Here is a 14721-nt window from a genome sequence, read left to right as displayed (position 1 = left end):
CTTTGAGGAAAAACAAAGCTCATAATAATTATACTAATAATAATGTGATATTGTGTCACATAATGGAGTAATGGAGCGAGAGGAGGAGAACGAGAATCAAAGGAGGAAAAGGAAAGGTTCAGTGTGTGGGAAGATAAACGAGTGCTTTAGTAATAGAGGCCTTGGTGACAAAGAATGACTGTTAATAGTAATATTGCTGATTGAATAATGTTAATAACAATCATGGTGATTTAAAAACAGATCAGGGTGTCGCAACAGAAAATAATTACTATCATTATCATAAGAATAGTAATAATAACATCATATAATGGACGTGGATCATGTAATCAGTGGAAGAAAAAAAAAGGAACGGAAAAAAGGAATTAAAGAAGTGCAAAAATAAATTATAATAAGACCATCCAAAGGGAGTGAAACATTGACAGAAAGAGATAAACAAAGGTATATGAATGTTCACTGTAGTGATGTGTAAAATGGGAACTGACTAATGCTATCAGATATTTCAAGCAGGAAATTTGGAGGTGGTTGACCTTTCGGAAATTTTCATTGGATTAGCAATCATTCCAGGCATAAACCCACTGCATAAAAGAGAAAGTAATTCGGTCTCTGATGTTTTTCCAAGAGGCAAGATAGGTTGGCAATATGTGAGTCTCTACAATCATGCAATAGCAATGGTGTTTTCATTACCATGAGATGAAGCAAACATAGGGAGCTAATTTCAACTCTGATGACAGCCCTCAATTATAATGAGTATGTTTCCCCCTGAGCTAACGCGACACAATGTAATCAGTTGATAACGTGGTCATTTATTTCCTTCCCAATAATTACAGTAGTCATTTGCTTGTTGGCACATTAAGGTGAAGACATTTTGTCCCCTATTTTCATTTTTTAAATTCATTACTAGGTCATTGGGGACAGCTGATTGGACCTTCAATTGAGAAGCAAATGTTGCAGGTTAGACACTGTTCAGCTTGTCTGTCAGCGTTGCAAAATGAAGGTATTTATGAATATGCTGGTGTTGTGTATTTTATTGTTTGATTTATTGAATTGTACTTGAACTGTACATAATGTTAATTGTCACAGAAATATTGAAAAACTCAACACAGACTTGATGTGTGACCCCTAAATTCCACCACGTTTCAGAAGCGTCTCCTCTCTGTTCTCTGTGGAGAATACGAGTCGGGGCTATTTTTTCCGGACAACCCTGTCCATCTGCAAAGAGTACATCATGCCAGACAGGAAGTCAGACACAGGAATGATGTAGAGAATGCAGCAAATTTTCAAAGTAAAACACCCCGTGGGTCCCAATCGTACATCAACAATACAAGCAAACAAAAGCAGGCTGGCCAAACGCTGTGCTTCTGAAAAATGCCCGGTGGGGATTTCAGCTGCATGGATGCACTGCAAACACGTCCGTACGGCAGAGTGCTTACATATTATATATTTAACCAAAGCCATGATCTTTCCCTAATCTTAACCCTTTTAGAAGCTGAAATATAACATATGGAACACAGTATGTGAACCCAGAAGTCCCTTCAAAGTCCTGTGTTTCTCTATGCCCAAATCAGATGATTCCATGCTGTGATGATCGTATCACTTCCTACACAAAGCATAAACGTTTTCATTGTATTTTACAATGGCCATCGGAATGTTAAAGCACTTCTGTTTTGTAATACGACCCACAATCGCTGAAAATAGTCATTTTAGGTTTTCTAAATCACAAATCAAATTCCTTTCGGCTCGATTTATTGTTCTCACCATATTGTGTTCAATGTGCTATTTTGGGGGGGAAAAGAAAAAGAATAAATCAAACAATAAATCAATCTCTGAGAAGTCAGAGCGCATTTGACTGCACTGCATACCAAATTGTTTCCCCCAAGGTACACTGGCAGCAGCGGACTGATATTGACTCATTAGAGGTTTACAACTGGAGTCCTTTTCTCTGCCAGCAGGTAGAAATAGTAGCAGAGCAGGCCATTAACCAGAAAACAGAACTAATGAAGGGGGAAATTAACAAAACACAAACAAATAACACGTGTTTCTGAATTCCCTGCCTGGCGTCTGTTGATATGGCTTTCCTGTTTCCATGCCGCCTCCTCAGTTCATTATGAGAAGCTATCTGGGTCACACACATCTGCCACCGTTGGGGGCAGTTGACAAACCAACAGAAAAATACAAGGCACGTGTTTTGTCAAAGGTGTGGTTTACCACTGATAACGAGGTGACCTGGATGTACCATGAGTTATTCAGACCCTTCTGCCTCCAGACTATTTATAGAAATGACCACAGTACAAACGTAGAACAGGTAAATTTATCACTGGGGCCGGGCACTTAAAAAACATGTATCCTATTTCCACCGTGTCCCTTCAGAGAATTGCTTCTAAAAAAAGAATTTGTGACTTTTAGTCTGGTTCTTTTTGATTCAACCCTTTCCTAACTGTGCTCTTCATGAATTCATACAGCATCCCCATCAGGGATGAAGTGCTTCCCGACATACCAATTTCATAACAGTGGGAGCCAGTCCTTCAGTCGGCAGCTTGTCAACTGAAATGACACGTTTCAAAGCCTGGGATCTACAGCTATTTAAATACACATTGGCTTTCTGGCCCCTCAGGATCCTGGGCCAAACCTCCATATCCCTCCCCTCATGCTTAAAACTGCCGCTCAACAAATACAAATCCAGGACGACCTGGCTCTGGCCTCTGGCCAGTGTTGATTTATTTCATGGCATGCCATGCTACGCAACTCTCAAAATAATTTCTACTCCAGTTCAGTGATGTGCTTTTCTCTGTTACACTTCACAGAATACACAAGATATTTGGAACAGAGGAAAGTAAGAGTCAAAGTATGTGTGTGTGAGCTAAGCTTTGTCATAATGCAGGTCTTCATGTTCACTGCTACTGTCACTGCTCAGATCAGACTGAAATTCAACAAAATGCAATCCATATATAAGCTTTTACTTCACTGAAAGAACAGATTAACACCAGTTTCGAAGCAGGGATCGGCATTTTAAGCAAAAATAGTATTCGATGACAGCCTTGTGATATGCTAGCAGCTAGCTTTACTTGTCTTGCTGTAGTTGGAGCGCACTGGTTTCTTTAAACTAGCTCATAGCGAGTAACTAGCGGATCGGAGCGGTCTGATGCTGTGGTGGCATTCGGAAACAGGAACTTTATTTTCTCTGTGGCAGCGAGCATACGGCCTTCTGTCACTAACAGGCTTCAACCTGAGCTTATCTGGACACTGTACACTCACTATTTTAACTGTGTGCATGACATGACATGAAGGTAATCTTCACTTGGACATAAATGGGAGAGATCTGGTTCCATTAAAAACGTCATGAACTCTGTTACACCAACAGGGATTAAAAACAAGGAAAATGTGTTGTGTATGTACATGTATGTGAGTGAGTTCTCAGAATCAACGCTTCATGGATAAATTAGATTAGTGTGTTCTCCTACATCTTTAATAAATACTGCAGCAAACAAGACTATGTGAGAAACATGGGAGAATGAAGTGGCAGAGAATATTAAAATATGAAGCAGCAGTGGAGCAGATATAGGCCAGTCGGTCACATGTACGGTACAGTGTGGTAACACGGTGCACCCTGGAGTACTCCTGCTTGTAGCAGTGACTAATTTGAGAGCACTGGGGAAACACAGTTCATCACTGTATTTTCTTTAATTACCAAAGCCTCCATGCATGAGTTATGATGGCTAAGCCCAATCTCTAGACAGTAATATCAGAGCAAAAGCAATGCTAAAGAGATGCACAGGAAGAGAGGAACATACTTTTTCTACCATCCACAAAAAACTGATGAGTACACTGTCAAGACAGCTGACATGTCTTGGTGTGCTGAATCTGTTTAGTACGACATTTTAGGAAATACATTAATTCGCTTTTTTGCGGAATTAGGTGAGTCTGATGACTGATATCATTCTGATATTGTATCTGCTCACTAATCATGAACCTACCCTCAGTTTGGGTTTTAGAGTGTGGGCTGGACAAAACCAGCACGTTTACCTCAGATGCTCAGATACTACATTTGCTCTATTAAAGCTTTTCTAAAAATGTTGAATGTATGGACTTTTCTTGGAATGAAATGTTTTTACATCATTATATTCATGCTTAAGTAAAGGATCTGAGTTCTTCCTCTACCACTGCGTGCAGGATTTGAGGGATACAATTATTTCAGTGTTTCTTTTGGGATATTATACCACCAGAGTAATTATACCATAACTTCAACTCTCTCTGAACTTACAGTATAACTACAGGCAGAGAGAAACTACACAAAGAAGTCTCATTAAAAATGGTTAGTGGCGTCCTGGCCATTACAGGAGCTCACACTGCCGCAGCAGGGAGCTGTCTGTGTTTTTGGAGCTGCTTTGGTGTCCACATACAGAGGCATGATGTGCATTTACAGCAAACACTGTTTACAGTGTCTCTGGAGTTCTTTCATCATTGAGAATAATTAATCGACAAGGAGCAATTAATGAAGAATGAAGAAGGAAAATAAGAAGCAATTACTAGTCCAAACAGCAGATTACAGCCATCGTCTCTAGAGGTTGAAGGCGGGCGTAAATATCAATAATTATCTGTTCAAAAGCCTCAATAAGACAATTATCATGTGCCATTTTAAGGCTCTGGACTTTGAAAAGAAATGCTATGAAAAGTTACATTTCATCAGTTTTTGAATCCTTATGGTCTTGTGCATCACATCACATTAGTTGCCGTTACATGAGTGAGTGGCAGCCAGTGTGAGCAATCAGCATCTCCACTGTATTTGATTTATCATGGTGGGCTTTTCTGTCTACATTTTATTTCCCTTTCAATCAATGCAAAATTAAGGTCTGTGTCAGCTTTGCTTTCTCAGCGGCATCCATCTTGATATTGCTTTAATTAAGTACCCAAAATTGCATTAAAGCACTGCTCCAAATTTGATCTAATTTCCACCCTTTCCCACACAGACAGACATTTATAGATTATGTTAATCCAACACTCACTGCAGACACTCTCATGTTCTCCGCAGCTCTAATCAAATTAGAGCTTTAATCAGACAGGCTGTAGTTGCAGGTGTCAATAAAAATTAAAAGTCTACTTAGCTCAGTGTTTATGATACCATCCTAAAAATAAATGTTATTCATTTATTCATGCACGCCATTGAATGAAATGATGAACTCAATGATAGACAGAGAATGTGATTTTCTACTCTGTATCCAATCATTGTTTAATCACATTAATGTTGTATGATGACTGGAAAACTCTTTCATTTTCTTCCATTAGATCTAAAATGCCTTGGCAGATGACTGTCAGGTATTTTACTATACTAGACAGACACAGAAGACACAAAGCAGCGAAGCTCACAGTTGGACAGACTTAATATTTTAAGATTAGGATAAAAGATGAGGCAAAAGATGATGTTAGATGAGGCAAAGGAAGTGAGAAAAAAAAGTTGTTGAGTTGAACAAAGTGAGAAAATCTTATTTCCTAAGATCACATAATATCTTGCTGACGCCAGTTAAAATCTAATTGGCAGTACTCTGCCTCCTGAACCATATTTTTCATGAGATGTGAAGTCAAACGTGTAATTTAGTTGCATATCAATTTAGCTTCCTGCAGATAAGAGTCTCTTCCCACTAAATGAGTGGATTTGCTAACAGTGGTAGCTAAAGGAAAGCACAGTAACAATACAGCAGAGGATGTACTGTCGTCTAACCTCATTAGAAATGACGGACACAGGTGTAATACACACACACACACACACGCACACACTGCCAGACCTGAGATCAAGAGGAGATAACATTGTCAGTGCCAGGAAACGGGTGTTCCAGGACTGGTTAGATCAGGACGAATCAAGAGTCCACCAATATGTGGCCACATGAGACTAATTCACCTCTTACAATAACTGTCTGTACCATTTCCATGTCAGTAAACATGAGATCCCCTGCCACTCTCTCTGGAGTGTGGCAACGTCACACGGTTTTCATTTGTTTCTGTGCAGTCTCTGAGGAATAATCCTCTGCCATCGCAAGTGATGCTACATTTTTCTGCAGCATTTTGTTTGGAATGAATACAAGAAGTGGCTGCTAGCAGAAGCACAGAGAACCATCATGGCTACGATGACAAAGATTGAGAGTTGCGAGCTCCATGAAGTGTCAAAGTACTGCATGACCAAAATATCTGACAAACAATAATCTGCAAAGTTCAGTGTAACAATATAACAGCAATTCTGGGTTAATCAGTACTGTAACCCTCTACTTACAGTACAATTCATTGGAAACTGTGCTACATAACATTTTACAACTGATTGATGCCAAGTGAAGTTAGAAATAATAAAATCAGGTTATTCGTGCAAGCTTAAGGAACTGAAAAGGGGCCTTCTCTTGCTCCTGAACTGAGTCCAATAGGACAGAGGGAAAATGCACCGTTATATATAAAGAGGGCAGACAAAAGGCTTCTTAGAAACCTGATGGCACTGGTGTTTGAGTTGCAGGGTGAGACCTGCATGTCAACCTCTCTGCTGTGGGTCTCCCTTATCACAGGGTTAGGGTTCATTTATGAACTGCTTCTGGGGCAGCAGTCTGTAAAACCTTTCTGACCTAACAAGAGGAAAAAAATGGAGAAATCTTTGGCTCTGTAAAATATTGGCAGCTTTGATCTAACAAAAAGTATTATTTATATCCTTCAAACACTGGCTGAACCTAATTTACAGCAGAGTAGGGAAGTTGATCAGCGTCACTCCATTAACATCTACTGTTAATACTGTACAACTGTAGAGCAGACAGACTGGCAGACGTTATTACGGTACCTGCATCCACCACATTCATGTGCAGTACCTGCATCAAATGCTCGTCAGTGTACTTTTCTATGAATCCACTGCAACTCAAACAACACTTATGCTCTCTACACACTTCAAAGTTTATCGACTGTTACAAACCAACTGCTTTCTGCCATGAGAACACACTGAAATGTCAGCTATTGTCAACAGTTTCCAAGTGTTTGAGCTGAGTGACGACAAATCATGTATGTTTCTCTTCACTTCTAATCATTAGTTTTTAGATTGATTTCCTACCTTCCGGGCAGCTATTGGTTTCAGTTTATTGACGCATAGTGAGGTATAAAAATCAACTTGCAGAGACTCCATTTTGTTGCATTTATATTATTTTATTTTTTTCAAAGATACATAATCACTCGGTCTAGTAACGCTGCAGCATGCGGGGACTGATGCATTCAAGGACACAGATAAACTAACAACTAAAGAAACAAACACAAACTCCAAAGTCTCTGGTTCTGTAGTGTCCTTGATTGCAGCAAGGACAGTTTTTTGTGACGGTGTGTTTTATTCTTTGTTTTTTAACAACAGGATCCAGGACTGGACCTTTAAACACCTGTTGCAATTTTCATCAACTGATAAAAATTACAGATCCCTCCTCCTATAAGAAGGGAAGGTAAACTTATGTTTGGTTTAAGTGTGCTACAAATGGGGGCCATATGAAGTACTGCTGTGACGATAAATGGCAATAGTGGAGTGGGGTTAGAGTGATTCGGTTTGAAAATTACCTTCATTTTTAGAAAGATGCTGACCTCACATGGTCAAAATGGCAGGAGAATTAAGGTTATAGAAATAAGGCTGCCGGTGCGAATCCCCAGCCTAGCTGCAAAAAGCTGGGCAAGAGACTCAATGAGAAACCAGATTGTGACGAGAAGGTTTTTCAGTTTAAATTCCCTGGACAGAGCAGGAAAAATTGGTTGGTTGCAGGACATAATGAGTAATACTCCCCCCTTTCTTCAACCAGTGCTGTCAAGGTGTCCTTGTGCAAGGCGCTTAACCACCCACCTGTTCCACTAGAGCTGTTCAGTGGATTCGACTGAGATTGCACCAAGCACTTCCCGAGGGGGAGTGTAATGATAAATAAAGGTTAAAATGAAAAATTGTCCATGTTCAAAAGGCCATGAAGTCCAGAGATGTGAGCTATCAAAGATGCAGACGTTACATTAACAGTACGTCCTTCCTACGTGTCTATAATCCCTCAAAATCACTTGCAGCTGTACCAATTTGATAGTTAAATGTTTGACTAAAACATCATATTAAATGTATTGAGACACTCGTCAGACACATTATTCAGGATCCCTCTGAATAATACAATAGGTACACAATCTTCCCATCGACACCGAGACTCAATTACCGCCACAAAAAGTAAAGGTGTCCTTCAATGACATCAATGGAGGAGAAAACAAAATAAAACTGACTTTTAATAAATGTGTAGTCAAAATGGAAATGTGTAACAGTGTTTACAGGTTTTGGGATGCGTGTGAGAAGAGATATATAATAAATCAGCTTTTGTTTGTTTGCTTTTTATGGAGTGCCACTTTAACAGATGAGAGACTGGAGATGGTAGAAATCAGAGCTATGAAAACACACACGCACACACTCCTTTCACAGCATCTCTCTATTTATCTGTCTCCCTCCCACCTCTAATTTCCATCGCTAAAGCGTGTGTGATTTCTTTTTCCTCGGAGTGCTGCAGTGCTCGTCCATGATTGGGCACATGACTGCTGCTGCTACTGCAGCCACTTCATAATTTAATCAGGATGAGACACTTTGACTTTTTCAATGTTTCTCTGTGTGGTCCTCTCCTGCTGCTTTTCTTCCGGCACCTCACTCCTTCTGCTATTTCTTTATCCTGTTGCCCCTTCCCCAAATTCCATCTGTGTGCTTTGGTAAGGAGGCTGCTGGCAGAACCATTCTCAGTAGCTTCTGGTAAATAATGCAAGTTACTCGCATCACTGTACACCAGCACACGCACAGACACGCATGCAAATGTGTACGTATGCGCACCATGCACTAACACTTGTGCACACGGCTCTAACCCTTCAGGGAATCACACAGATGTCTGGGCACCTGGTGATCCATTCTAAATGCTGCCAGTTGTCATGCCCAGGATCTAATTTACAGCCCAGTTAAACAGTTTCAGTCCCACTTTGTTGGGGAAACTGACATCAATCTTGGGTTAATTGTTTGCATCCAGCGCCATGTTTAGTGACCGTCTGTGTTCTGGGCTCAAAAACAACAGTGTGACTGCGGAGGCCTGATATATCGCTCAGCTTATAATGACAACCAAACTACATGTATGTTCAGTCAGAATTTTTTAAAATCAAACACACTGACAAAGACATATGACATCATTTGTAATACCTCTTTGCCCTTGTCTTGGACACACATCCAGTTATTGCAGTGATTCAAATAGGTCTGCTGTTGTGCTCTATGACGTCTGTTTCCCACCGGTTGAAAAAAACAATCTTTGTGGGCAAGATTTAAAATAGGAAAGCCATCTTACTGCGCCAGAGACAGAAAAAACGGTGACAGGAAAATTGCCACCAAAATGTTGACGTGCTGTGGGTGAGATGAACACAGCTGCACAGGCTGTGGTAAGCAGACTTACAAAAATAACAACTCATTGGCATATTAAGTGCTTCGATAGCAACCTCCACCTAAGTATTTACTCTGTATGATATTGCCTTCAAAGTTGGAAAGTGAGAACCTGTAGCAGCTATAAAACTAAATGGTGAGTAATTTTAAATCAGGTACCTCTTCTGAACCACCACTGACATTTCCTGCTTTCTCTTCAGTTAAGTGCTTGTTTTTGTGTTTGTGCCAACTATCACTTTTTCTTCAGGATAGCCATTTCATGTGTTGGCAGCAAATGAACAGTTTGAAAAACACATATGTATGGATCACTTTCTTTTTAATTTCTTGATCTTCACCAGCTCCTGTAGGGAAAAGGTACTTCTAAAATGGAACCTACTCCCCAGAGAAAATGAAATTAAACTTCAATCACACCAATCAGCTTTTGGGGAAATTTCAGACTCTTCAGATACATCGTACCTGAAGTCCTGAATGGTAACAGGACAGACAGAACAAGTGATGTGCTGAAGCTCCAAAAACATGTCTTTATTTGAGTAAACTCTGTATAACTCCCATGACTATCAGTTTAAGCCATGCTTGTGTGGATAGACATGCACTTTGTAAGTAGGCCATCTGCGTCACATGTTCCTCTATAGTGCAAGAATCTGAATTTTAAATGTGGCATTGTGATTGATGAGCAGTATTCATGAATGCAAGGCTTCCCTCTTAAATTACCATATAATTGCTGTGAATATATGCAGATTGATCTGTCCGAGAATCGCAGATCTAACATCTTCCAAGGAAACATTAATACTGAATGCCATCAAATTGTGCTTTCAAGCTCATTTTCCATGCACAATTCAGGCTCAAGATTGTCAGCTATTAAAGAGAAGAGGGTACCTTTTGGCCCAGGAGGAATGTATAGATAGCGATAACTGAAAAGACGGCAGTGATAATGAGTGTCCTGACGCCCACATGAAATATTTTGGAATAATTTCTTTGGTGGGTTAATGGTTTTCTTAAACAGGGGTCTGTAAGCATAAAACTGACTCTGAGGACAGACCTTCCTGAAACCAAGATCCACATAATCTGGAAGTACATTTTTCAGTTTCATGTCACTTTCATCTTATTTTGGAGTTTTTCTTTTGTTATGTTTTATATATTTGGAAAAGATTTCTAATTAGTGCAGCTTAGATAAAAGCAACAGTAGAAAAGTTTGTATCACTAGTTCATCAACAACCATTAAAATGGAAATCTGAGCCTCAGTAAATTCAAATAATACCCATAACTGCAGAATGATGACCTAATAAAGAAGGAAAAAAAGTGCCAAGCACAGAAATAGATTTACTCAGCAATCAAGAGTTTGAAGGGGAACTGAGATATAATGTAGCTGGTGGTCATATGAGCTGATTTTAGAAAACTGTCAGCCAACGGTGGAGGATGGGGTACGGATTCTGCAGTTTTACTGGAGTTGGAAGGTCATTTCACAGTTGGGGACCGTGTGGCATGACAGCAGGCCTTTGTACTGATGGGAGGGATAAGCTGCCAGTGGTGACAGAACTAAAATTAGACAGTGGCAGCACATTACCAATAACCATTAGCAAGCAAGGCCATTTACTTTCACAGGCTGACTTAAAGGGTACATTTTATGAGCCAACTTGAACTCCTGTGCTTACTATTCTATTCTGATTGATGTAAGGAGGTGAAAACAATGCTATTTGAACTCCACTGATGACACCAAATTATTGCATGAGTCATTGCACGAAAACTGCAGGTTTTGATCTTGTTCCAATCTCGACCAACTACAAGAAACAAGCTCACAGCGCAATGGTTGAAAAGGCTCACATGACAACAGCCTACTAACACATTCAGAGCAAACTATCATGAGAACCATCTTTTCTGTCTCAGCCAGTTATCTGCTTATAATATAAGCAGATATGTTTTAAGCTGCCACTGGGACAAAGAAATACATGTTCCTAGAGAGGGACAGACTGAACTGGACAGCTGCAATCCTTCTTTGAATTCAGCCAACAATAGATGAATAAGAATAAATTTGCCAAAGAAGCTGTGATTTTAAAATATCACACTCCAGAAGAAATATGACTCCAAAAGTAACATTAAACCAATACTATTACGACACCCTGTCACCGCATAATGACTTTCCTCAAACAGTAATTAGAATGAAAGTCTTTCAAATGTCACATTGGCTGTACTCTGGGAATCAAAACTGCAGAGTGAGGCTGGAGAGGAGACCTGTGCATGATCAACTATTAAAGAAATGCCTCTAATATAAAAGTGAGCCATTTTTGTTAAGAAACAAGATCGGATCGCAGGAAAAACAGGCGCAACAGCAATGAAATGGGACGAGATGGTTTTAATACCGAGTGAACACACAAACACGCCTACACACACCTGAACCACACAAAGGCTTAGCACATCAAAGTCAAGTCTCAGTGTTTTCATCATGTGGGCCAGCTGCTATCCTGTAACACCACCACTGTTCTTTGTTCAGGGAAAGAAGCTGGGAGGAATATTAAGACTACCATACTTCCTACATACTTACAGGAGTAACCTGCCCCTTAATGTAGGTTAAAACTAAATTAACTAGATTCATTCTCAGAGATAGACGAGGGGTACGATTAGTCATAACAACACCTTTATTTGGCAGAAAAGCCAAAGTACATTATATCATAACAGTCAGTGTACCATGGGGCGTGTCTATTGGTGGCACGGTGGCTCACAGATAGAATATTCCGGGTTCGATTCCCAACTGGGGTGCTGTGTGGCACCTGCGGCCCTTATCTCGAGGAAAAGGGGCCTTTCTGTGTGGAGTTTGCATATTCTCCCCGTGTTCACCTGGGGGATCCTCCATAAAATAAAACCCCCCTCTAAAAAACATGCATGAAGATTGCCACCTGACCAATGGTGACGAAAAAGAAACTGGGTCCCCGGGCGCCGGTCAGCTGGCAGCCCACCGCTCCTTGTCTGCCGCGGAGGAAGGACTACCAGGATGGGTCAAAAGCAGAGAAGAATTTCACCAAGCATGGCGTGTGTGTGTGTGTGTGTGTGTGTGTGTGCGTGCATGTACTGTGTGGCGTGACAAATAAAGGATGCCTTTCTTTCTTTCTATCAAGTACACTTATGTACAGCAACAACATACACAGATACTGACACGGCACGTGGCACAGGGGGCCTTCCTGTAACAGCAGAACCAGCTGAACTTGCATTGTGAAGTGTGGAGAGAACGTTAGGTCTGGCTTTGAAGGAGAACAGTTTCCCACATTCAAGCTACAACTGGTTATTTAATTGGCTTCAAATGAGGCTTAAAGTTCACACAGCTTCTCTACTGTCCCTAAATATTAAACACGAACGCACGCACCATTTTGAAAAAGCAGCAGCCCTTTGAAAAAACATGCGTACACAAATGAGCACACTCTCACACACACATGGAAAAGCACAGACTATCCAGTATAACGCTTTCCAAATATTGTCCCAGTGCCCTATCAGCTTGCCAGCGGGTGTATCATGATGAACAGTGTTTGCCTAGTTGGAGGCCATCATCAGCTACCTGGGGAAGTGTTCAGAGCACTGAGAGGCTGTGTCCTGGAGTCCCACCTGCTCTTTGGGAAGGAACATCCTCAGGCGGAAACCACTACGGCCTCCTACTCCAACCGAGTGGAAATCTATTCATCAGCTGCTGTAATGAGCTCATGGCTCTGCATTCCCTACTGTACATGTGGATCAGAGCATGTGCACACACACACACACGTGCAGAAAGGTGTGCACACACCAACAATCACTGGAGAGACAGTTAGGTGCAGGACATAGCTAAATCCACAGTTAGGCTGCATTAAGTCAAATCCATTCATTTCCTATACAGCAGAGCAACTGGGGAATCAATTAGCCTAAGCTGTCATTCTTGCTGTCAAGATTTTGTTTTATAGCAAAGGAGGACTGAATAAGACGCTTCTCAGGTCTAGACAAGCATGGCTATTTTAAGCTATACACAGCAAAAACTACATTTTTGGTGTGATGATTATATTTAGACTAAGTCTATTCTGACTTGCTTCGAGTAGAGTGGAGCATTCATTCAATGCATACTACATCCATTAAGACCTGCTTTTGCTCCTGTATGCACATGAACAAAGTATTTCTCTATTTTCTCTTCCACAACAAACTAAAAGTCAAAGGCACAAAAAGCACATACAGTGCAGTGCAGACACCTTCAGTCTCTTTTTATATTGGGCCTCATAATACTTGATAGACACCTGTGTGTGTTTCTTCAGTCATAAAACTGTATGAACCCTTGACGACACAATAAAAGAATGTCACAAGAAATGCTTTGTTTTTATGACCCAGGCTGTCTCAATGAGCACTTCATGGCCTACATCTCATTCAGAGAGGTTCGCAGTAGAGCTCAAACTAAAGACAAGGCAGCATATTTTGCAACCGAAACTGAGATTTGAAAAATTTTTAATGATGTTCTGCACAGAATGTGGGAGGACAGAATGAGAATGGCTGATCAAAGGCAGTCAAACGGACAGCTAAATAAGGAATCAGTGGATGGTTAGATTTTAAGAAAGAAAGACAGGAAAGATGAGTAAGCGCAGTAAGTGCAGACAACCTGCAGCCTCACAAGGAATGATAAGGTAAGGACCTCATGAGAAAATCATAAAGATAAAAATCATCCAGAGACTTCACATTATTCATCACAGAGACCGGTCTTCAAAGAGTGTCCCTTCATGCTGTGAGACCTCGGGTCAATATTCTCTCATAGGTTTCTTCTGTCAATCGGGGTTTCACATGTGCTGTTGCAGGTTTTTGTGGTGGAGGTCCCATCCCACTCTGCAGTCCCATTCCCAGGCAGGGGACAGACAGGTACAGTAGCCCCGCATGGCTGATGGTGAGGGGTTGTTCTCTGGATGGAGCGCTCACTGAACCTCCGGAACATGTTGTGAGTAGTTTTTAAAATGTTGGTTTTGTTTTTTGTGAGGTAAAGCTTTCCCACAGCTTGACATCGAAAAAAATTACAGGATTACAAAAAGTAGAGGGTGGTTATCAAGATTTTTCCTGTGTTTTGCTCTCACTGTAAACCCTCCACAGGGGTCTTCAATGACAGACTGCACCAAGGCCGACTTGCAGATAAACCCCATATCTCGGGACTCCTGCAGAGATACACTGAACAAGATTATACTGGTGCCACATATGAAAAAGTCTTGGCCTAATTTGAGACCCACGGCGATGGCTGAAAACTAAGCACTGCAAAGTGCATAGAAGTTGAGTTAATGTGATCAGTTCTTGCTTTCTCTTTCACCCGC

General features: G+C 40.8%; 1 protein-coding gene across 1 annotated transcript in view; it reads right to left on the bottom strand.

Moving 5' to 3' along the window:
* fstl4 (follistatin-like 4) overlaps positions 1-14721 on the bottom strand; it is a 199000-nt gene that overhangs the window by 78390 nt on the left and 105889 nt on the right. The window lies entirely within an intron of this gene.

This window comes from Chaetodon trifascialis, chromosome 16 (genome assembly GCF_039877785.1).
Source record: "Chaetodon trifascialis isolate fChaTrf1 chromosome 16, fChaTrf1.hap1, whole genome shotgun sequence".
In the NCBI taxonomy this organism is placed as follows: Eukaryota; Metazoa; Chordata; class Actinopteri; order Chaetodontiformes; family Chaetodontidae; genus Chaetodon; species Chaetodon trifascialis.
This window is presented reverse-complemented; position numbering and strand designations above follow the sequence as displayed.